At 39.8% G+C, this 26,291-nt stretch overlaps 1 long non-coding RNA gene across 1 annotated transcript; it reads left to right on the top strand.

Moving 5' to 3' along the window:
* Nucleotides 1-46: 46 nt before the first annotated feature.
* LOC139045541 (uncharacterized) lies at nt 47-19,093 on the top strand. Its single transcript, XR_011504086.1, has 3 exons — nt 47-112; nt 16,250-16,751; nt 18,796-19,093. It is a non-coding gene; the product is annotated as an uncharacterized lncRNA (long non-coding RNA).
* The last annotated feature ends 7,198 nt before the right edge of the window (nt 19,094-26,291 follow it).

The following is a 26,291-nucleotide window of genomic DNA, read 5'->3' as shown; positions in this document are numbered from 1 at the left end:
TGCTGTATGGGTAAGTATTAATTTTAGGAATCTCTGTGGTGTTCCTAGAGGCTGCACAGAAAGACCCAGAAGGAAGCTCATGCTTTTTCTGGAGGAGAGAAACTTCTCCCAGGTATTTGCCTACTATTGTGAAGTCAGCACTGGAGTCCCAGTAACCCTGGATCTCAGTTTACTTCTGTAACCACAAGTTCACATGACATTTCATAAATGCCCTGCACTATAATTACAATTTTAAAAAGTCACAATTAAATTAAATCACCATTAAATAAGGAATATCCTAATTAATAGAACTATTTGACTAATGAGGTTCCAAGGTCAAATAATTAATTAGTCTCAAGGACTATAAAGTGGTTGGAGATCTCATTTTTTTTCTTTGTGGTATTAAAACATCTTAGCAGATCAAACCCAAGGTATACTTGCTAAATTCATCTATTTTGGTAAATTGTTGCCTCTCCTACTTATCTTACAAGGGAGATGTGGTTCGGTTTGAGTCCAGAGGATACCTAGCATGCCAGGACAGTCTTCAGCAGACCATTTCCAACAGGATCAGTCTTGTTTTAGTTCATGAGAAAGCAATTTCTTTGCCAATCAGAACAATTTACATGAAGATAGGAAAATAACAAATGGCTATAAACACTGTCAGGAAAGCTTTACTGGAAACTCCCTTTGAGATAAAGTTCTCATTAGCCCAGCAAATGGTCTTTTGCTCCTTTTTGGCCATTAGTTACTAAGTGTTGCAAGGACAGCTAATACATGGGTGGCTTGGCACCTACTTCTACCACATTACTGAATGTAAATTACTTCAAGTCCCATTGATTTCATGAATTTCTCAAACTGTATTGCCTCTGGGAAGCCATTTTGTCCATCGAGGCAAACACAGGCCATCGTTTATTCATTTAACAGGTATTTACTTGAAATTTGCTTTACATCAGGCACTGCAGTAAAGTTTAGGAAGACAGCAGTAAAGTCGTCAGACAAAAATCTCTGCCCTCATGGAGCTTACAGTCTAATTGGGGAGAGAATCAATAGTGTGAAAGTGCTTTGAATAGGGGGGTGCAGGTTATCATATGACCACGTTTATAATTTAAAAAGATGGATCTGCTCTGGCTGATGACTGGATCCAAGTGTTGGGTGACTGAAGTGCTGGCCAGCTTGTTCTTATGAGCATTGATTTTTCCCAGAATTATGATTCCAAGTGTGGATGGAGACAGTGTGTCTAAGACTTCGGTGAAAAGGGGGAAGTGACTGGAAGCTGGTAGAGAATAGGAACCAGGAGAAGTAGCAAAATGCCACAAGCCTCATAAGAATGGGAAAGTTCCTGAAAACATTGACCCCACCTCCCAACTCAGCTTGAGAGGGAGGGTATAGAGAAAGACTATTCTCTCGGGCAGGCCAGGAAGGGGAAGGAATGTTTAGTGAGGAGGCTGGTGAAGTTTGTTAACCATTAAAAGGAGTTCTAGGGGCACCCATGGAAGGCGTGAGAGGGAGAAGAACAGGAAAGTTGGGTCAGTGGAGAGGAAGCAAAAAGTATTTTGGGATTAAATATCCTGGGGCAGACAAATGATTGGAGAGGCTTGTGTCTTGGAGGGTGACTAAGGTTTGCAGGAATGTGAGGCACAAGGACACTCAGATCCCTCTGGAATCACTGAAGGTGGGTGGGGTCCGTTGAATTGCACTTCTCAGGAACACCTGGTCTTATTTGGGAGACTCTCACCAAGGTCTGGATGGATTGTATAGACACAGCGACTGGTTAGTGGCCCTGTCCATCTGGCCTCATGTGACAAGGAGCTTGGAGGCATTGAGAGCCCTCCATGACAGTGTGCAGAGTGGGAATAAGAACTCACCATATCATGTCTAAATCTTGATATGATAAAGTTCAGAAAATCTTGTGCTTTTCTTATTTGTACCTGTCTTCAAAAGGGTTTAGAAGAATCTTACAAAATCACGTTAGTAATAAGTTTCTCCAAAATTATGACCTATTAAATAATTAAGAGTGTAAGGGAGAGTCTGTAAATCAAGCACTGGGGAGGAGGAAGAGATGGATAAAAGCTGTGAAGGGGAAAGACCAACTACTGGCAAAAGCAATCGAAAGCTGAGATAGTAGCAAGCACACTGCAGGCCACCTGTAGCGGCCGTTCTCTGTGAAAAGCGCTCTATGTGAAGTTAAATTGGTACAAAGCTCTGGAGGAAACGGAGGATTTGGGCAGATCTGTTTATTCCCAAAACCTCCACACCCCTCCCGCGGCTGCCTTTCAGGTTCTTGTACCACGTGTTGCAGCCTCTTTAGAACATCCCTGAAGTGCTGTTGGCAAAAGAGAACCTCTCAGGATTGGTTCAGTCTCTGTGCCCTGAGTTGAGTTTTTTATGTTTCCATCCTTTCTTCCCCAGGCTTTCGTGAAGGGAAAAAATGCACCCCATGAAACTCAATTGCTAGTGTTAATATTAAGCTTCTTAAAGTAGATGAAACTATCTCCTCTCTTTTCCTCCCTCCCCCACACCCCCACCCCAGGCTCAGGTGGGCTGTGGTCTGCAACCTCTCATCCACTAGCCTTGGGTGTGACAGGCTACAGAGAAGTGACTTGAAATCCTGGACAATTGCTTAAGGACTGCGCATACATACCAGTCAGCACGTACTTACTTTCTGGTCACAGTATTAATAATAGTAGTGATAACTCTTTCTACATGCTTCATGTGCAAGGCACTGTTCTAAGCCTTGCACATTTTGACTACAATATAAGCCTGTTTTATTCACTGCTGTATCCCAGGTGCCTAGAATGGAGCTTAGTCCACAGAAGGCAATCAATAAATATTTTTTGAATGAAATTATTTATTACATTATCACCACAACCATCTGAGGTAGATACTATTATTGTCCCCATTTTACAGACGAGAAAACCGAGGTGCAGAGCGGTTAAGTTTGCACAGCTAGAAAGTAGCAGAGCCAAGTTTTGAACCAGGCAGAACTGCTGCTTTGCAAAAATGTGAGAGCAGTTTACCTAATAATCACAAACGGAAATGGGGCTGTATGCAAAATGAAATGCACTTGGATAACCTCACTTTTGGTTAACCAAGCACTGAACAAATTATATTGAGTCCTTTACCATATTTTTTGCCACATGTTGAGTTAACTTACTACCCTTAATTATTGTTGTTTTTTGAAGTAACTTACATTTTCCGCACTAGCATTTTATGAATTGTGAGCTGTTTTTCAGCCCCTAAGAATATATCTCATTTTGTTAATCCAGATGGCATTTCTTAAGATTGCCAAAATACACAAACAACATAACAATATTAACATCTCATTTTTAAGGGGAAAATATCTTCCCCTTCTGAAAACTCAATAATTCAAACTCTATAAGCTTAAAAATGCAAATCATTAGCAAGTCCACAAACTGGTCATCAGAAAGAGATGCCCTTTTTAGAGTATCGTATTCCAAAACACACTCCTCATTTCCAAAAATGTAGAGAATGAGAAGTTCTGTGGTTTCCTATATTTAGAAGGTTCCAAAGACTACATCACAGCAGATGTTATAAGTAGGATTGAAAAGATGAAGTAATTAAAAGGCCCGTCCTTATAGCTGAAATTTAAGGTGAGTTTAGTGTGTACTCAGAAAGATGAAAGAATATCTGATAACTCAGTACTGGCACCTCATGGAGCAATGCCTCTTTCAGGGCACTCCTGTCATCAGATTTCTTTGTAACAACCCAAAGGAATTAATAAAATGATTTCAACAAACATGGAAACTCTCAAGAGCAATCTTTGTTCTTAGCTACAGAGATAAGAGATATTCTGCCTGTTCCTCAAGTAACTCACAATCTAGAGGGCGAGGCAGAAAAGAAAGGTGAACAGAAATGTAAAATCCCATTCATAATAAAACACAACACAGGTGCTGTGGCTGCAGAATGTGTGGGGTGTGCAGAAGCACTGTGAAGGAGTGGCTGATGTTGTAGGGGGTCATGTCTGCAGGTTTCTTGGTGGAGTGTCACCTGAACTGAGTTTTGAAAGACAAATCTAGGTGTTTCTAGGATGGAGCACTTAGTGAAAAGTACAAGGCAAAGGGAGGAAATGGCCAATACTTAGGTACGACTGGTGCAGAGCCTGTGGAGGGGGTAAGCCTGGAGAAGTCATCAAGAGCCACATTGGGAAGGAACTTGATCAAATGCAGGGAGACCCAATTTTGTCCTAAGGATAACTGAGAAATAATGAAATGTGATAAGCTGGGGAGGGACAAGTTGAATTTGCATTTGTGAAAGGATGGTTTATTGAATGTCTCGTGGGATAATATTTTGAGATATTAGCTATGTTCATTAGCTATGTTTTATTTTCTCCCTGCATTTCCCCCTTTCTCTACTGTTTGCCTACCCCACCTGCAAAATTCAGACTGCTAGCTCTGTGCTCATTGCCTTACAGTTGTAGCAAGAAATAAAGTACCAAAGTCTGAGAAATTGTGTCTCTGAACCCTAAATCTTTTGTTCAAAGTTTCAGATGATTTGTAGAAAGAGTGAAAGGAGGAGTTTAAGAGGATACAGCATGTATTCAAGATGTCTTGGCCAGAAACATAAAGGGCTGAATATTTTTTCTAGACTAGAAAGATTCTGACCTTGTGTGAGATACTAATTTCTGTTTTGTTCTCCCTGTATTTCTCTCTGTTTTTTCATTTCTAGAAAGTGGCCAGGATTTTGTGTTTCTTGGCCTGAGGAATTTTGTGTCTTAGTGTCTAAAAGCAGAGTTACCAGAACAAATAAATCTTACTGAGAGGAAGGCTCACCTTGTTAAGCAGAGGGAGAGGAGAGAAGCAAGAGGTCTCCCAACGTGGGGCGGGGGGGAGGTCTTCAGGGCCCATGCAGACCTGTGCTCCAGTCCCTTATAATATCCCAGGAAGCTAGCACAGGTTGGGAAGGGAGTAGGGTGGGGTTCCCTTAGAAGGCTGAACTCATGGTAATGGGTCTACCAGCTTCAGCAAAGATTCCTGTGCTTCGGGAGAACTAGCTATGCCACCCACCATTAAGGGATCATATTTTAATCTACATAAGACTCTTGGATCCTCACAGAATCCTGGAGAGAAGGGTTGGGAAGATTAGAAGAAACTCAATAATAACTAAGAATAAGATTTTCTGCTCAGAGTTAGATTTAATTAGGTTTCAGGGAAAATAATTTGATATTTCATCCACATTTCAATTGGTGACTCAAAATTCACACCTACTGCACATTATAGAATGATTTCTCTGGTGTAGGAAGAAGTACTAGAAAACATCTAAACTGGAAGTAGGCAATTGCTTAAGAGGCTTATACTAAAGACCAAACTAAGAATGACACAGGTCTAAAGTTAGGCAGGAAGTCTGGGACTGGAGAGAAGTTGATAAATCTGAGAGATGCTCAGGAGATGGAATTGAGATGGGGAGGGATATCAATCAGGCTTCAGTCAGGAGACAGAAACTACACAGTGATTCCAACAGGGAAAGTTTAATATAAAGAATTATTAACTAATAACAGAGGATTAACTACTAAGAGGTAAGGAGAAGTCTAAAGAATACAGGAATAGCAGATATAAGCAGCAGCCACTGCCCCTGGTGTAGACAGAGCACAGAAGGAAGGAATAAATTTGGAAATGTTCCTACCCGCCAAGGCTGAGATTTAGATCTCAATGGAGAGGGTTTCTGTAGCCCACTGGATGGTGAAGAATTCTACTGAAGTCCAGCAGCCTGAGGCTGGCAAGCAGAAAACCATCTGCTAGGGTGCTGATGAAGCTTGCCATAAAACTGGCCTCTGGGTGCTGGTGGAATTTGTTGGGAAGCTGTCTGGAGGAGTGTTGCTGAACTTGCTGGGGAGCCACTTCATGGCGACTTTGCTGGGAAGCTAGTTGTGGCAGCAGTAGAACTCACCGGAGCTGTCCACAAGGTGGCTGCTGAAACTCTCTGGGGGTGAGTACCACTGAGTGCCCTTTACACTGGACCGGCAGCACAGGATCAAGAAGAGAGTAAGTAAAACTGCAACCAGGAAGAGAAGCCCCTTCCTTCTGTGATGTTTCTTCAGTTCCCTCCACTGACAAGCTTAACTTTGGGCCAACTGGCAAAGGGGAAATGTTCACCGGGACCAGCTTCAATATCAGAAGTAAAGCAATGAAGGGTGGATTTGGAGCTCAGAGGCAGGAGATTGATAGCTGGCATGAGACTGGGGGAACTTCTAAGATGACTTACAGGATTTTGGCTTGAGTGGTTGAGTTTATGTTGATGCTTTTTGATAAGGAAGGAATAGGAGGGTTGGGCGAAGAACTTGATGGCTTTAGGTCAAATTTTGTGCATCAATAAGATGCATGTAGAATGAAAAGAGGACATGACTGATAATTAAAACATGAGAATAAAAGTATTTTAGGGTTAGGTGAGGAAGAGAATCCCATGAAAGAAAATGAGAATAAGGAAGATTATAGGAGGTAAAGTTAGGAGGGAGTGGGGTTATGGAAGCTAACAGAAGAGAGATTTAAAGAAAGAAAGGAGTGAATAGTGCCAAATGCTGCAGAGAGGCCAGTAAAAATTTTTGAAAAAGTAAAAATAGAACTAAAATGTGTCAATAGACTTTAGGAACTAGGAGATCTTTTATAGAATCTTATCATATACAGTGTTAGTGCTAAAAGTGGATAAAGGAGTCAGGCTATTGGACCATGGAGGTTGAATAAGTCATTGCTCTAGAATTTTGTAGGACAGAGAGATGTATAAGATGCTGTGACTGTCTTCAGGGAGTTTACTTTAGAAATGGAGGAAAGGCATATATAAATAACTCCAATACAAGGTATACTGCAGTGAATGTGTGTGAAACAACAAATGAAGTGTAATTGGAACACGAGGGAGGAAGAGCTTGTCTCATGACGAAAGCACCAAAACTGGTTTGATTTGAAGGAGGATGCATTTAAGTTGGGCTATGCAGGATAGACAGAGTTTCAGGAGTTAAAGAATGAAAGGAGCCAAGACACTGAAGTGGAAAGATGAAGACAGACCAGAAGACCATGAAGTTTGACCTCTATGCGTTATGACTCATGGCAAATATTGAGGGTACTACCAGAAATGGAGGCACAAAGAGAGGAATTTTTGTATGGCAGTTGACCATTTAGTGAGTAATGGAAATGGAATGCCAATGAAGGCTAAGTCAGGACTTTACCAGCACTGTGCTTAGTAAGATTGCTAGGGGCAGTTGCATGGACTGCTGATTGGACGAATGATAAACTGGAAAGAAATATACCAAATCAGGGGGCTACTGAAGTAGGCAAGGGATTAGCCCAGCCCAGGAACCAAGAACTTTAATTGGGGAGTAGCTGGGGAGGTGGCTCAGAGGGGAACTAAAGGTATTGGCAAAGGAAGTGACAGGAAGTAGTGCTGAGATGTTGGTATCTAGTTGAGGGAGAAGTAGAAAAGACACGAGAGTTTACAGAGATGGGGTTTGAGGAATGGTGACACCTTTAGTAGAAATGAGGAAGAAAAATATGGGTAGCTTGGGATAGGATAAGCTTTAGTTCTGGACAAATTTAGTAATTTTAGGAGATTAGAAAATTTTGATTCTCATCTTTCCAGTCTTTAGCATAGTAGTTACAACCTGGGTGTTTAATATATGCTATCAGCTGTGCAGAGGGCTTTAAGAATGGGCTCTCGTCTAGTTCTTAGGACTACCTGTGATAGTATTTCTTCCATTTTACATGTAGGGAAATGGAGACTTAGAGAAACTGTTATGTGACAGATGTCCTACAACCAGTAAGCGGCAGAGCCAGCTTTCAAGGTCAGGTTTCTCTGTCTCCAGGCCCAGGCTCTTAACTTTTACATAAGAGTCTATTTATGTCTATGTCTTCTCCCCTCAATCATCTAACCTGTAACCTGGTGACCAGGAGCCACACCTTGCACTGCTTGATAGCTCTCAGATTACTGAGGACAAGACTTGCTCAATTTAAGTACAATTCTGAGCTGCATAATGACATTTCGATCAACTGTATGATACAATATGTATGATGGTGGTCTCATAAGATTAATACCATATAGCTGAGATGTGCAGCAGGCTATACCGTCTAGGTTTGTGCAAGTACACCCTATGATGTTTGCACAATGATGAAGTCACCTGACATATTCCTCAGGACATATCCCCATTGTTAAGCAATGCATGACTGTATTCAATTAGTATCTGTTGAATGAATGAATGAATGAATGAATGCTGAAGTCCCCGAGGAGCTTGAAGAAGTTGAGACTCCCATATTGACCAAATAAATATGTGCTTGGACTTAAGAAAATACAGCTGGTTAACTCAGTTGATTTGAGTATGATACTAATGAGGCCAAGGTCATAGGTTTAATTCCCTCGTGGGCCAGTTCACTTTGCACTATTTTCATGCTCTCAATCTTAAACAGACTTTCTAGCAAATGCAAATACATACACATGGTCCCAAGGGAGCCAGCAAAATAAAGAGAAAGAATGAATCAGTGCAAATCCATCACCGCTGTTGGAAAAACACCTTGAATAATATTACCTACTTATGGCAGGTCACTGGTTTCACTTATGTTTATATATGAAGAATTGCTCATAATTATTATGTGCCCTGCTTGAATTTGTTATACTGAAGTCCAAATTCGGACATGTACCTTAAATATAAGAGGATTTAATAATTTAAACAAAACATTATTAAAATTATTTGCCAAAGAATTTATAGCAGAAGAATACACCCTTGGTTCATTTAAAAATTAATTTGATTTATACATAAGAAGACCTTTAATAAATTAAATGATGTATTCCTGAATAGTTCCCTAGCCATTGTGATATAAGAAGTTTGCTTTTGGAAAAAAAGAGAAAAGGAAGATAGAGAACTTTAGGGAATGACGTCTTGTGGTGGAAAGGCTACAATGGTTGTTCAGGGCAGATAGTCCCAGGTTTGAATCCTGAATACACAACTTAATTTTACAAAGTCAAATTGTCTGTGTGATCTCAGACAACCTAGTTGGTCTCTCTGAGCCTCAGTTTTTTTACCTGTCAGATAATCCCACGGACCCTACAGGGTTGTTCTGAGAATCTAGAGAAATGATATGAGTAAAGCAGCTTGAGTACAGGCGGTCTTAAAAAAAATACTGTTTCCTTGGCTCTTTATTTCTCAAAACTCCTCTGACTTTATTTCTCTGAATTGTAAGTGGTAAGAATAATTAGAGAAATTGTTGTAAATAAAATGGTCGCGTTTAAAAAATATCTGTTATATTAGCATCAAATAGATCTTTTAAGGGCTTGATTAGTTTTTCCAAGAAATTTTGATTTCAGTTGATTCCTGTTCTCTCTGTGGGAAATATTTGTTCTAGAAATAAGGAAGTACAACTTCTTGTAATACTTTTGCCTTTTCTTTGGCAAAGGTGAATTTGGTTTTTTTCTGATGTAGTGTAAATGAAATTGCAATTAAAATGGTAGACCCTTTGAGGAACAATAATTCTTTTCAAAAGGGACTGTAGAATACAGAGGTTTTCATGGCATTATCTGCTGGAAGAATCATCATTGTGGGTCATCGTACAGTGCAGAGTTTAGTTTATTCCCTGTCTGTAAAGAACAGATTACAGGATCAGGCATTATATGTTTGCTGGGGTCAATCACCCTCTTTGAAGCACTAATATCATTCTTCCCAACAAACAGGCAAATTGGCATCTTTGTAAAATTAGATTAGTCACAAACTCCAAAGGAAAGCATATTTATTAATGTAAGACCGAGTGTTTCCCAAAAAGGTATTTGGAAACATTCATAGAAAGGAAGGGATTGGCCCACATTTACCTTTGGGAACCAGTCTCGCTGGGTTTCTAACATGTTTCCGTTCTTCAGAACACCGATCGTACTGAGCCCCTGGCCTCTAAGTGGTATCTATTAATCTCTGTTACGCATATTCTCATTTTTCTGACTGATGTTGCTCTTGTCTAAGGAAATTTAGCAGGAGAAAGAGTAAAAATGTAGCCTGTCGGGGGGAGGGATGGGGACAAATATATGAAATACATGGAAGAATCAGGAAAAAAAAAATCAAAGTGGAAGCATTAAGATCAAGAATTTATGGAGTACAATTTCTCATGAGTTGTATTGACCAATAAAGAAAATGAGAAGTTTGTGGATTAATATTTTAAACTCATACCCTGAATTAGAATCTAGCAAATCAATGCCAGGAACCAGCAAATGTACTTAGCAATTAGCAGAAGGGGGAAAAAAATGTGAGCTAGTTAATCAGCTTTGGAACCTACCGTGGTTCAATTTTGCATCCTGATTAAACAGTTTCAATGTAGTTGTCATTTACTTTTAAAGTGCTGGTACAAGGAGTTTTCTGTAAATAGCAGTACTAATTGCACAGACTTGAGCCAAGCACACATCCTGCACGCTGTGCGTGTTTGTCTTTTGTTGTGTAGCTCTGCCAACGAACCTACTCCTGCTGCTCCTACCCTTTCCTTTCTTGGGCACTGAACACCCATTTACTGTGTTCTCCGGTGGGTATGTAGGTCTGAACGTGTGAAGGTGTGAGTGTGTGTGGTATATGTGTGTATGTTCTCATAACTGAATAATAGCATGAGCATTCAAAACAATTCCTTTTCATTTATTCCCAGGCCTTCAAATCCCCTTTTCCCAAATGTGAAAACCCACTGTGCTAGCCTAATGAGCCACTTACATCCTGGTGTCACTTTCATTCTTTTATAGATGGCTTTTGTTTCTCTTCAGTTTCATTATTTTCCCTAAAAGTATAAAAGGATTAGCCATTGCACTGCTGTGCATTCCCATCTCTCTCAAGCTGCTGCTTGTCACTGAATCACTGAGCTGTAACTGAGAAAACTCTGTGCTAACTCGATGGAATTGCTGATAATTGGGGGACTGGTATGTCAGGTCTCAGGTTGGGGCAAGACCGAAACTTGTGCTGAAACTGAAAAACCAATAATCGCCTAAACCGAACTGCATATATACTTCCAGGAAATTAGTGGAATGAGAATGGGTAAGTTATGAAAAGAGTTGTGAAGAAATGGTTTACATGTGTCATATACCAATTGGCAAGAGATGATGTAGCATTCTTTTCTTTTCTTTTTTTTTAAATTGAACTTACTAAAAGTATTTTTATAATGTGGACTAATTGCAGCCCATCAAGAATGAACAAGCACATGGGTGAATTAACACCAAACCTCATTTTGACAATTGATGAGGAAGGAGCCCCTATTCCCATGTCCCTATCAGGGAAGAGGTTAAACTTAGAAAGCAAATGTATTAATTACTGTTTACTTCGAAAGTACTTAATTTTATCATGGTGTGCAGCATTCATCACCTAGACAACCAGCTCCTCGAGAAGGCCATGCCGAAAAAAGAAAGTCAAGATAAAGCTCAGATGTCAATATTGAGAGTACAGCATTCAAATCAAATTAAAGAAACACTACTGAAGTTGCCAGCTGTTGGACTTGTCTATTGTGTAGGTTCAGACATCAGGGAACATGCCATCACAGGGATTTCTTTTTGATATACACATGCATCCCCCTTAAATGAACTGTCTGTAGTTACTGGGTCCAGAATTGAGTTCTCCCTGATTATTAATAAGCTCAGATCTTTGACACTATCTTCATCATTTAAATATATTTTTTCCCTCGATCTACCCTGAGATCATAGAGGACACTCCTAACAAATAATCTTGTCTGGGCATAAGGAAAACGCCAGGCTCATGAAGTATACTCTGTTGTTGTTCTACAGCCTGGTCGCCCTTAGTGAGCAGCCTGTGCACCTGCAACCTCAGCTGGAGGAAGGAGCATAGCCTTTCCAGATTTGTTTGTTGCTAATCGGTAGGGAAGGATTCACTTTGCTGTCTAAGCCTGGGCAATGTGATAGTCTAAGCCACATGTTTAGGCAAATGAAATATGGGCTTATGCAGTTTTCTTTTTCAATTGAGATTGTTAGGTAATCCTTCTTCAAATTCCTGTCTCTGCTCTACATAAAGATTATCTGAGAGAATCATAAGTACAGTGGGAAGGGAAATCAGGGCTGAAAATTTAACTCCCCCATCCAGACCTCACGTAACACGAGCTCTGGTCCTGGACACGGAAGGGATGACGGCGTCGGTCCCATCAGACACATCATCGTTTATCAAGGGTCGTCTGGCTTATGTTTTAGTTGCATTTGAGATGCTATTACTTTGAAAAATTTGAAGCTGCAAAGGAGAAGGGCAAGATTTTGTTTTTGTTTTTAAACAGTTATTTAGGGGAAAGCTGTGTTTTGTGATCCAGAAATCAGTAATTTGAAAATTGTTTTTCCCCTAGCCGTATGATCAATATGTACAGTTTTATCAGGAATATCATATCTTCACACGAAGCATCTCTACCTGGACAAACATTCAGGAGAGCATGTTGATTTCTCCTCATTTTGTAGAGCTGGTTTCACGTCGCTCAATGTGTAAGCCAAGACTGTGTATAATTGAGTGAATTAATAAGCCATACTTTTAAAAAGTCAAAGCACTTAATTTTACTCCTTTTTACTCTCTTTCAAAGATTATAAATAATATTTTTCTAAATTACCTAGTACATTTAAATAATCCACATTCAACATCCTCATTCAGAAGCAGTTCTTGCATTTGCTATCCATTAGCTTTTTATATATAATATATCCTTTAGTCATCACAATGTACTCACATACAGAAAATAGTTGAAGTTTTTCTTTTTGCTCATGTCTACTGCCTCGGTAGCAATTGCCACAATGGATACCCACCGTCTGCTCATTGAACCATCACATTCTCCTTCCTGTGGCCCTGACACTTTTGGCTCTTTCCTTATTCTTCTTTTGTAAAGTCATTTTGGCCAGCTTCAGTGCCTCCTTACTTGACAGAGAAGTCCAGAGCAGAGGTGGGCAGTGGAGTGGAAGGCACTGGATGATCACAGAGCCTTACCAGTCCTTACCATGGTGGAATGACCATTGCCCAGAGTCTTGTGGGGTTAGAAATCTGATATCATCTTCCCAAAATTGACTTAGTAAATCTTACCCTCGTGGAAAATTTCACCAGAAACTGATGCTTATAAAATTGATAAATTAACCTGCAGTGAGATATGGAAGAAGCTCAGGGGTTGGATACTCTGGTCTTCTGGTCAATATGTTCTCTCTTTAAGACAAAGTGTAAGGAAGCCAAGTTACCTTCAGCAGGTTGTATAGTGAGAGGAGGGCAGGAAGACGAGGAGCAGATTAAGTAATTGATCTTCACAATGGGCATGTGTATTCTTGGTCTGGATTTAGAAAGGCTGAGTTCACGGGCCAGCGTTCCTTCTCCCCGTGGGTAGTGTTTGGAACTTGGATGAGAACTGCCACTATTTTTCTCTGTGCCTCTCTTTCATCTCTGCTTCATTAGCTGATTCTCATACCATGATCCACTTTATGCCCGCCGCACACCTTCATTGTTGCTTATGAATGGTTTTTCTTTAGGATACAGTCATATCTCAACATACATGGGAATCCTTCTATCCTCTGAGTTTTTGGAAGCAAATAGTATAAAGGATAACTAATTCAATTGATATAAATCTCATTTGCAATCTTATTTCCATGGTTTTCAAGGTGCCCCCTTCCCTTCTTTTTTTGTGCTATCCCTCACTCGATGTTGTCATATGGTCAAAGGCGCATAGATTTTGCAATCACAAAATTTCAAGGGCAGATCTCCTCTCTGCCTCTGGCTAATTATGTGATCTTGAGTAAGTTATTTATATCAATTCAGCTTCAGTTTTTTTCGTTAGTAAAATGGATTACAGTAATATCTACCTTTTAATGACTTTAGCAATGTGGCTGATTTCCAAGTTCTCGTCTTTAGCTCCCATGATTCTCCTGAAGTCCAGAACCCTGTTACCAATTGCTTACCAGGAAACCCTACCTGGATGTGTCGGTAGCAACTTACACCCAAAATGTTCTGAAGGTGGATCTTCTGCCCCTTCAGCCTGCTGCCTCTTCTTTGTAACAGGATGGTATTAGGTGCTGAGTGGGACTCATTTCAAAATTGTGATTAAGACCCCAGCTGTAAACAGAAGATTCTAAGGAGTCCACCTTCTTCTAAATGCAGAGAGCATACTGTTGTAGGAGTCAGGCACTTTCTCTCAGAGCTTGATGAATGGTTTCAGTTGAACCTGCTGTGTGCCCAGCCCTCTCCAACTTCCCACCCTTTCACATGCCTCCATCTCTCTTCAACCTCGTTCTCTCTCCTTGTCCTAGCAGCAACAAGAAATTGTAAAATTTGATCTGAAGCCATCAAGTAAGGATACTTTTGCCTCCACTATGCTTTCTCCCAACTCTAAGACCAGAGGGGAAACACAGGCAATGTGGGTGAGGGAAGTATGTGAAAGAGGCCATGCCCCAACCTCCACCCCAAGCTGCTGGAGCTGCGGGTCTCAGATGCCACGGTGGGAAAGGGTGTTCAAAAGAGAGCTTTAAATCGTGTGATATTGAGGTTTACAACTTACCAGGACTGAATTTAAAGAAGTAGAATAAAAAGTGTCTGAAGAAAGTCAGATACCAAGTGTTGAAGAAAATATGAAGCAACAATATCTCCAATATCTTGCTAGAGCGAGGTAAAATGATAAACTTCTTTGGAATTATCTTATGATGTTGAAGATATGTACACTCTATGACTCAGTAATTCTACTGCTAGATAGGTATCCAAGATGAACTCATGAATATGTGTACCAGGACACAGGTACAAAAATGTTTGTAACAACACTGTTTGTAGTAGCAAAAACAAATAAACAAAAATCTGTGGATAACCAAAATGTTCGTGGTGAAAAAGAAAATAAAAAAGGATAAATAAATGGTAGTTGTTTATATCATGGAATATTATACAGCAGTGAAAATGAATTCATTTCAGCTATATCCAAAAATGGGACTGAATAATGATAATATAATGTTGAGTGAAAAAAAAGGCAGGCATAGAAGATTATATATAGCTTGATCACTTTGTTCTAAACTAGCATTTGTAATAAATTATTTTTTAAAAAGCAGGGGAATGATGAACATATTTGGGATAATAGTCATATAAGATAAGAGGATGCAAGAGAAAGAATGGGGAGGTGAACATAGATGTAATTTTTGTCACTGTTCTAATTCTCCAGTTGGCTGGTTATGATTTATAGGTATTGATTATATTATTAATAAATAAATAAGAAGAGGGCCATGAATGATGATAGTATTTAATGAAACAAGTACTATGCTTTATCCAATGTTGTACTCCTGAAGTCCATTAAAAAAATAAATAAAAAAATCATGAAGTTGGATGGGGGTGAATTCAAGGAGAATGAAAGGTGAGTGACAGAGAATAGCTGAAGGTAGTTACTGGAAAAAATTAAGTCGTATGTTTATTCCCCGACAAGTTGAGACTTCTCAAAATAGTTTGAAATGCACGAAACCACCATTATCCCAATTGCCCAGGTTTGAATCTGAGTCATTCTCTTTATTATCCAGTCCAGTGTTTTTTAAACCACAGGTTAAACATAACAGATTATGAAATCAGTTTAGTGGTTTACTCTCAGCTTTTAAATGAAAAAGAAAGAGAATAAAAAATAGAAAATATTAGCGTGCATCACACATAGTAAGGGGCGTGTTTTTGTGAAACATTTATTTCTGTTAATTTATGCATATATATGTATTGAATTACAATATAACTAGAGGATGCATTAGAAAAGTAGTTGGTGGCCAAGTTCTGTGGGTCTGTTAGTAACAAATCTATTCTTTCCTTTCATTCTCACTGTCCCCATCTTTGGGCAGGTTCTCCATTTCCTCACTTAGGTATAATGGCCTTCTAGTGGTATCTTAGTTCCAGGCTATCCTCTCTTCATTCTGCCATAAGCTCTGGAAGAATCTAACTAAAACACAGTTCTGATCATCACTTCCCTGCTCCAAACCCTTCAGTGATTTCCCTTTCATTATTTGCTGAAGTCAGTAGAGACAGCCCCCATTAAAAACACTCTGAAATCTAATCCAAACACACTTTTGTAGGCTTTCCCACTGATGCTCTTCTTCCTGAAACCTCTCCAAATACACTCAATTTCATACCATTCTGATAGCACTTTTATTGATACAGGAATAATTTACATACATATTTGTTCTGCTATTGGGTTTCAAGCTCCTTGACATCAGTGCCTAGAACAGAGCTTTGCACATAGTAGCTGTCCAATAAATGTTTGTTTTATGAGAATGAAACTTGCAATATAGGCTTGGATTTCTGTTTATTTTTTATTTAAAGATTTTATCTTTTTCCTTTTTCTCCCCAAAGCCCCCAGGTACACAGTTGTATATTCTTTGTTGTGGGTCCTTCTAATTGTGGCATGTGGGACGCTGCCTCAGCGTGGTTTGATGGGCAGTGCCATGTCTGCGCCCAGGATTTGAACCAACAAAACACTGGGCCGCCTGCAGTGGAGCATGCGAACTTAACCACTTGGCCACCGGGCCAGCCCTGGATTTCTGTTTATTTTTAATACAAGAATGTCCACAGCAGCTTTGTTAATAATAGCCAAAACCAAGCCAGACATCCATCAATAGGGGAATGTACAGTATGCTGTGGTATGTTCATACAAGGAAATGCTTCTCAGCAGCAAAACAAAACAAACAACTGATATATACAACAACATGGATGGATCTCAAAAACATCATGCTGTACTACAGAAGCTAGACACAAAAGAGTACATACTCTATGATTCCATATGTATGAATTTCTTGAACAAGTGAAACTAAAGTATGGAGGAGAAGAAATTGTATCAGTGGCTGCTTCTGGTGAGGTAAGACAAGGATTTACTGGGAAGGAGCACAGGGGAAATCTAGGGTAATGTAAATGTTCTATTGATAAAGTTTCGGTCACATAGTTGGATGCGTTTGTCAAAACTCATTGAATGGAAGCAAAACTATGGAGAGAGTAAAAAGATCAGTGGTTGCCAGGGGTTGGGGAGGGGGAGGGAAGAACAGGGGGAGCATGGAGGATTTTTAGGGCAGTGAAAATACTCTGTCTAATCTGTGAATCATCTAATCTGTCTAATCAGTGAAAATAATCTGTCATAATGATGGATACATGTCATTATACATTTGTCTAAACCCACAAAATATATAACACCAAAGGTAAACACTAATGTAAACTGTGGACTTTGGGTGATTATGATGTGTCAATGTAGATTCATCAGTGTTAACAAGTGTATCACACTAGTGGGGGAGGTTGATAATGGGAGAGGCTATGCATGTGTGGGGGTAGGGGATATACGGGAAATCTCTGTACCTTCCTCTCTCTTTTCCTGTGAACTTAAAACTGCTCTAAAATAGTGTCTTTAACAACAACAACAATAACAACAAAAAGCCCCACTGAATGGTACACTTCAGATTTAGGCATTTCATGTGTATGAAATTTTTCTTTAAAAAGGCTATACACAAATATTAAAATTGATGTACTTGCTGAAGCATTTAGGGAGAAGGGCCTTAATGTCTACAGCTTACTTTGAAATGCATCAAAAAATAAGGCGGATTGATGGATGAGTAGAGGGATACATGGGTGGCTAGATAATGGATGAAGCAAGTGTAATAAAATGTTAATGGTAGAATCTAGGTTGTACAGGTGTTTACCATAAAAATTTTCCAATTTTCTGTAGTTTAAAATATTTTACAATGAAATGTTGGGTGGAGAGAATTTAGGTAGAAGAGTTAAAAATGCCGTGTGGTTTTAGGTCTTCATTACTAATGGATTTTTCTCTCTCTATGATAGGTCTTTATGGTGCCTGGGAAGATTGGAGGATGGGATATAAGAAAAGTCTTTTCACAGAGGGAAGGGGTGGGGGTTGGATGGGGAAGAGGAGGGGAGACAGATGGCAAGAGTGTTGGGGAATGTATCAGGGATCAACTAGAGAAGCAGAACCAGTAGGAGATATACATGGAGATGTTTATCACAAGGAATTGACCTAATGCAATGGGAGGACCAGTTGGACAAGTCCCACATCGGTAGGGCAGACTGTCAGGAAGGGCAGGCTGGAAACTCGCAGGCAGGAGCTGATGCTGCAGTCCACGAGCAGAATGTCTTCTTCAGTCTCAAGGTTCTTAATGATCTGAAATTTGAGTTATTTAATTATTGAGAGCAGTAGGAAATCTTTAAGTGAATTTACCCAGTTATAAATTCTCAAATTTGCTCTTTATGCAATTATATTCAGTGACTTGAATGCAAATATCTTCTGACTTTCCCAATTATTGATAATATACAGTGTGTATAGCAAAAGTTATTGAATATGGGAAAAATCCTAAAAATTTTTACAGTGGATATTGTATTTACACAGGTAAAATAAAGTACAGATATAAGACAAAATTACAGAAAAATGTAAGTACTAGAATATTTTAGGTCAAATAGCATTTGTATTGATGAATTTCTTACTTTCTTTCTTTTTTTTCTTTTTTTGCAGGGGAAGATTAAACTAACTTCTGTTGCCAATCTTCCCCCTTTTTCTTCTCCCCGCCCCCTAAGCCCAAATATGTAGTTGTGTATAGTTGTAAGATCTTCTGGTTCTTCTATGTGAGCTTCCACCACAACATGACTACTGATAGACAAGTAGTGTTGTTCTGTGCCTGGGAACCAAACCTGAGCCACCGACATGGGGTGTGTGGAAATTTAACCACTAGGCCATTAGGGCTGGCTTGAACTTATTTCTTTTTAACTTAACCTGATTGACTATTTAAGTTATTTGAAAGTCACTTTCTTTCATTTTGCCTAAGTAGGAGACTATCTAAGATTTTCTATGGTAAAGTTGTTACAAATAACTCCAACATTTTTTTTCTTTTTCTTTTTTGAGGAAGATTAGCCCCAAGCTAACATCTGCTGCAAATCCTCCTCTTTTTGCTGAGGAAGCCTGGCCCTGAGCTAACATCCATGCCCATCTTCCTCTACTTTATATGGGGCACGTCTGCCACAGCATGGCTCGTTAAGTGATGTGTAGGACTGCACCTGGGATCTGAACCGGCAAACTCCAGGCAGTTGAAGCAGAATGTGTGAACTTACCTGCTGTGCCACCGGGCGGGCCCCTTAAATTTTTTTTCTTAATAAACAGTAACAGAAGAATAGTGAAATAATATAAAATAAAGACAGAGAATCTGGAAACTCGTTTTTGTGTTTGGACTTTTCCAATCAAGTAACCAAGTAATTATATAAAGAAATTCAAGCTGGATCTTGCATTCCTTACCCAAACTCAATGGTTAAGACTAAAAGCAGTAAAACGCCCAAAATGCAGCCAAGGAAAGACGATTCCAGAAAAACATGGTCTTAAAAAATCTATGGTTTGGATTATCATTTACTAAATCACTAAGAATTGGCCGTATTTAAGTCCTATCAACCATGAGCTTAAAAAGAATTAGCTATGCAATCTGCTTGTTTTTCTAAATCATTTTCAGCTCTGTGAAGGGAGATTTTGTAGTTTATGTGGTAGCATTTCAAAGGTTTTTTATTTGGGTTTATACGAAAATTTTCTGAATGATTTCTGGGCACCAGGTTTTCCAATTAGGTAAGAAATTATTTAGTTACCCAGTCTTCCTTTTGTCTTTTGAGGAAAAATAAACATTATTGAAAGATCTTTGGAAGGAATTTCTATACAGACATTAAAATTTTTTCCAATTCTGTATTATAGGCCGGCTATAAGTCAAGCTATTTCAGCTAATGAAATTTGCTTTGATCAGAGGAGGCCAGTCATCCTTCAAAGCATGGCTGTGTTTTGAAATGCAAGCAAGTGCCTAATAAATTGAGGGGGCTGTAGCAGCAACAGATCAAGATAGAGGCTGATGTTTCATTAGGTCACATTAATACCTGACAAAAAGAATGACTACAAATCAATGGGGAAGCCTTCTGCTATGTGGGTCACTGTAGGGGGAAGGCAGACTTCCTCTCCCTGTCCTTCCCTGCGTCTCTCCCACCTTTCCTCTGTCTCTTTCTTCCTTTCTCCATTTCTTCATCTACTTCCCACTCGTACCAAAGTATTTTAGACTACAGAAGTAGTGACTTAAGGTCAAGTATTCTTTATCTTTCACTAGACATTGGGAGAGCTAAATATTGCAGTGGTCTATAGGACAATAAGTGGGTAGACAGAACACTTTAAAAAGAAATGTTATAATAATTTTCATGATCACATAAAATCTTTTGTAATGCTACCCCCCCAAAAATATATGTATCTATTTTCTTCTGAGGAAAGAGTCTTTAAATGAACTTTTTCAAAAGATGCAGATTCCTCATGGAAAATTTCAAATATGGCTTTTACGGTAAATGATATATCTTCTCATTCAAAGTAGGGTCAGATGATCGGCAAGCAAGATTGGGGAAATTCCTATATTATGTCACAAGAAAGAATTTTCTGTGTTTCTTTTTTCTAGTTACTAGAAATACAGGTTAGTTCACATGTCGCAGAGCAGATTATACTACTCCACTTTAGAGTTATCCATCTCTGTCCCTGAGCTTGATTTAGCCAGTTAATTAGCCAGTGTGGATATTCTTTGTTTTTTTTCCAATAACAACCAATTCTCTAATTCTCTGACACCAACTGAGTGTCCTAGAATTCAATTCAATTCTGACATTAACTACCTGGAGTTAGCACAGACCCCACAAGTTAAGGGCTCAGTCTCACAAGACTGTCCTCACTTCAGACACCAGCTGCAGATGGGGTCCCCAGGCTACCCCCATTTCTGCCTGGTCAGCTACAAATTGAGAGGTCCCTGTGATTCCCCCTCAGGTTCAATAATTTGCTAGAACTACTCATGGAACTCAGGAAAGTGCTATACTTACAATTACAGTTTTATCCTCGAAGATACAACTCAGGAACAGTCAAATGGAAGAAATCCATAGGGCAAGGTATGGGGATGAGCGGTACAGAGCTTCCACATCCTTTCTGGGTACGTCACAGTCCCAGCATGTTGATGTGTTCACCAACCAGGAAGCTCCCCAAATCTCATTATTCAAGAGTTTTTATGGATGTTTCATTGTGTACACGATTGATTAAATCATTGGCCATTGGTGATTGAGCTTAATCTCCAGCTTCCAGTCCTTTCCCCAGAGGTTGAGGGGTGGGGCTGAAAGTTCCAACTCTCTAATCATGTGCTTGGACTTTCTGGGGAGTAGCGCTCATCCTGAAGCTAAGTAAGGGCTCCACTATGAGTCACCTTGTTACCAACTCAGGTATGGTAGAAAGGGGCTGACTATGAATTACAAACAATACTCCTATCACTCAGGAAATTCCAAAGGTTTTAGGAACTCTGTGCCAGAAACCAAGGGCAAAGACCAAATTACATGTTTCTTATTATACCACAGACATACATGCTGCTTGTAGAGTCTTGGTGCTATGTTCTATCTTAGATTTTAAGGCCTATTCCCTTAGCCGGCAACACTTGAGATCAGCTCCAGGTATTTATAAGGGGTGAGGTTACGTTGGGCTGAGACCTAAGGCCATAGGGTGGGTGGGTGGGGTAGGGGGTTGATACCAGTACCTGCCTCATAGGGTTGCTCTGAGTATTAATGAGGAATTGCTCAGAATAGTGCGTGGTGGATAGTGATGAATATACAGGTGTTGGATATTATCATTATCTTTTTTGTTGTGATTATTATCATCACCACTGTCTTCATTTTGCACCGGAGAACACTGCAGCTCAAGAGGTGAAGTGACTTGTGCAAGGCCCCAGTGGCCCTTACATATCTGCAGCTCAGGTATAAACTCTACTTCCTAGATAAGAATTGAAAGTGGCACTTTTAAGAGCTAGATTTCATTTAAGGGCCTCATTTGGGCCGTGTTCTAAGCAGCTATAGAAACTCACATTATAGCACTTATTAGGCACCACATGCAGAGAGCTGTTCATGATGGGGTTTTATGGTTGTTCTCGGTGTGTACAAGGCATTGAAGTTGTGTAATCACTGTGTTTGCAGCTCTGTAGCGGAACAAGAATTTTCCTGCATTGCCTATTAGAGTCTCATACTAAAAGCCAGTAACTTGGGCCATCGTGAAAATGAGTCTGTAATGATGGTAATTTAATGGGAAAGTTACACTGGAAGCCAAGTTCCCTTTCAGCTGCCTTAAATTTTACCTTTATTGTCTCATTGCCTTTTGCATCTGAGCTTGGCGGTTAATGGTCTCTTGTAATAAATTCAAAGAAGAGAGTTTGAAACAATGGGGGCTGAATGCTCCTTTCTTGAGTCTACATAAGCCCATCGTGCCATTGTTACTTAAGTTCTGCCCTAGCAATATTCACGAACTAGATCCTTTCATCTTTTTGGCCATATAATTAATAATTTATTAATTAAAATTTGTGTTGGGTGCCCATAGCAGAGAGCAATTTACACTTCAAGAATTTAAATTAAAGTCTCCTAACTCTGCTTCCTGTTTTGTTTCGACTTGCCCTTACTAACTCGGAAGACTTCGAAAAATACAGGTTCATATCTGCAACCTCTTATTTTGTGACTATTAAACTTAACTTCCAGCTGAAAATGGGAGCTGCCTTGGAAACATTTTTGCCTAGTTAGGAATGCTTTAAAACCACCATGCTGCTTAAGAGGAATGGAAGAAGATCTCTTCATTTAACGTGCCAAATATCACATCTTAGCTGTGTTTAGCTTGTAAACCTTTACCGCTCACCTCAATCCTTTGCCCGATTGCTTTATTGCACAGCAATACACGGAGTTGGGGCAAGAGGGGTGATGCACCCTATCTCCTCTGGTTGCTTTGATTCTGCTCTCTCCTGGCATTCTGAACAGATCTGAACAGTTTCGAATGCCCCTCCTACCTTCTGTGCTTTTCCCCTTCTCTTTATCTCTCCCTGTCAGTCAGTCAGGGATATGTGGGCAGACAGACATTCCAGTTTCCTTTTTATCTTCATCTCAAATATTGACAAAATAATAGTCCCAATTAAAGAAAAACGCTATAGATCAACCACACAGATTAGCATCATAAAAACACAACTTACTGAAAATAAGAACAGTTGTAGCCTTTTTCTCAGATTACCTTTTTCTGACTCTGTCGGTGGAAAAGTCCCTGCAATGTTTTGTCTTTATTGGACTTCTGTTTATAAACAAGTGCCAAAAAATTGTCTTGCATACATGAAGTAATGTGCTCAGATGTTTAGAATTCATTGGGAGAAAGACGCTCTGTAAATCAAATCAGCCCCTGCTACTACAGGTAGGAATTCTCAAGCTGCAAGTTGCTCTTTCATGGAGGCATCGTGCCTCCATCACCTCAGGAGACAGTTACCCAGCAGCCATCACAGTCAGGGCCCTGAAGGGTCGCCGTGGGTGGCATGAGGGAGTGTAAAGCATGGTCTCTGCTCTGAAGAACCTAGCTGGGGAGACAAGGAATGCTTTAATCAGAACATGTAAATCAACCCAGAATTACTGAAGGATGCCAAAAATGTTCTGAGTAGGTATGTGATTTACTGGAGGCGGGAGGAGTCCGGGAAAAGCTTCAGGGAAGAAAAAACAAAGATATTAAGCAAAAGGTCTTCCTGTCTTAGCCAAGGCGCATGGTTGCAGGCTCCTCTGTCGACCATGAGCAGAAGGACATTCACGGGACCTATGTATGAGCTGAGAAGGGTGGATTTTGTAAGGTTTAGGTTATATTTTTATGATGCCAGTCTGTGTGACTGATCTATGGCAATTTTTTTAATTGAGTCTATCATTATATCAGTATTGGAGGGGTGGAGGTGTCAACCTGCAGAATAACACAGGACTAAAGGGCTAGGCTTGGAAGAGGAAGAAGCGAGGAATTTGGAGGTTGAAAAAACTATGGCACATTAATCAGAGTTCTCCAGAGAAACGGAACCAATAGGATATATAGGAGTGTGTGTGTGTGTGTGTGTGTGTATAATCAGCATGTAGTGTATTTATATGTATACTTATGTAAATCTGTGGTGTATTTATATATCTATATATAGATACATATATATACAGAGAGAGAGAGAGAGAGAGAGAGAGGTGTATCTCTATCTATCTATCTACCTATCCAAGAGATTTATTTTAAGGGATGGACTCACATGATTGTGGGAGATAGCAAATACAAAATATGCAGGGTGAACTGGCAGGCTGGAGACCTTGGGAAGTTAATGTTGTACCTTGAATCCCACGGCAGTCTGCTGGCAGAGTTCCCTCTTTCTCAGGGGAGGTCAGTCTTTTTTCTATTAAGGCCCTTCCACTGATTGGATGAAGCCCACCCACATTATGGAGAGTAACTTGCTTTCCTCAAAGTCTACCAGTTTAAATGTTAATCTCATTTAAAAAATACCTTCACAGAAACATCTAGAATAATGTTTGACCCAATATCTGACTACTATGGCCTAGCCAAGTTAACACATAAAATTAACTATTACACATGAACGTTCTTTTTTTTTTTTTTTTTGAGGAAGATTAGCCCTGAGCTAACTGCTGCTAATCCTCCTCTTTTTTTCTGAGGAAGACTGGCCCTGAGCTAACACCCATGCCCAACTTCCTCTACTTTATATGTGGGACGCCTACCACAGCATGGCTTGCCAAGCGGTGCCATATGCGCACCCAGGATCTGAACCAGCAGACCCCAGGCTGCTGAAGCGGAACATATACACTTAACCTCTGCGCCACCGGGCCTGCCACTGAAGTTCCTCTTTGCAGGCATGGTCTGGTTAGCCTGCCACCATTGAGACCTGTGAGGAATCTGTGAATCAAGAATCAAAGTCCTGATTGGCCACATCTCAGTCATATGCCTACTCTGCTACAGCAGGGGGAGGAGAGAGAGGCTCTTGCTCCTTGGTTTCCATGGTGAGAGGCTGGCAGTGCTTCCAGCTGTGGGGTTTCCCTTAAAGGGAGGCCAAACTGCTCAGGGGAAGGGAGGTGATATTCCGGACAGCTGAAGAAAAAACCCCTACTTCACTTTGCTGGGTGACTCCATGTTTCAAAAGTTCTCTGTATCTAACCCTTTTCTTCCTTTGAATCCTCAGAGGCCATAGATATTATTTATTTGCTTGTTCATCATTTAACTCCCCCCCACCACAATGTGAGCTTAATGAGAGAAGGGATATTATCTCTTCTGTCCACTTCTGTCATTTCCAGGATCTAGAACCATGTCTGACACATAGTTGGTGTTCTATATATGTTTTCTCAATAAATAAATACGCGGATAAATGTTTTACTGTGGATAGTAGACAGCCTATGCTATAGACTGAATTTGTTCTCCTAAAATTTGTGTGATGAAACCTAAGCCCCAGTGGGAGGGTGTCTGGAGGTGGGGCCTTTAGGGAACGTGATTAGGTCATGAGACAGGAGCCCCCAGGAATAGGATGAGTACCCTTATAATAGAGACCCCGGAGAGCTGCCTTGCCCCTTCTACCATATGAGGACACAGTGACAAGATGGCCTTCTATCAAGGAAACGGGCTCTCACCTGACACCAGATCTACTGCTGCCTTGATCTTGGACTTCCCAATCTCCAGAACTGTAAGAAATAAATTTCTGTTATTATAAGCTACCCTGTCTATTGTATTATTATAGCAGCGCAAATGAACTGAGATAGTCTATAAATAAATGTGTATGGTTACAAGTCTATAAATACACGTAAAAGGTTATACGTCCTACTTGACTTTAACTGCTTGCTATTATGACAGAAAAAATGATGAAAATAGGGATATCTAAAATTTTATCCTTATGCTTTAGTTCCACAGAACCAAGAAATTTAATAGAGGTTTATTTTGTTACATAGAGATTAATTCATACACACACAACACATATATGATACTTGACACACCATATATGTTAAAGAAACAGAAAATATGAAAGTCAATCCCATATTTTTGAGTCTTTGTCTTGCATTTCATAGCCTTATCTAATCTTTTCCACAATTTGGGCAGTGTCTCATCTCTTGTACAGTTATCCTGCACAGTGGGGACCATTTCTTCAAAGTTCCGAATGTAACCTACACTTAGGAGAAAACTATTTTTGCCTCATAAGAAAATGAAAAGCATCAGTAAGTAAGATACCGATAAAGCTTTTTCCAGATGATCAGTGTTTTTCACTAAAGAATGTTTTTAATATTTTCCATGGCAGAGAATTCCATATCCAAATGTTCCACTGTCACCAGTAAAAGTTTTCCTGGCCCAGCATGAACAATACTCAGTTCACAATAACCTAGTAATGTGTATATTGAGTCCCTCAGCCAAAAATTATAACATGAGACACTTGCACTTGGATGACTTGTGACAGAATGCACTTTCATTTTCATGCTGTTTGTTTAGGATAACCAAAAACTTTGCTTTCTAGGGTCTTTGATCTCCTAAGCTCTCTGATGAACTTCCCGAGGTTATCTATTG

This window comes from Equus asinus, chromosome 1 (genome assembly GCF_041296235.1).
Source record: "Equus asinus isolate D_3611 breed Donkey chromosome 1, EquAss-T2T_v2, whole genome shotgun sequence".
NCBI lineage: Eukaryota > Metazoa > Chordata > Mammalia > Perissodactyla > Equidae > Equus > Equus asinus.
Note: the sequence above shows the minus strand (reverse complement) of the source record. Positions and strands in the feature narration are given on the sequence as shown.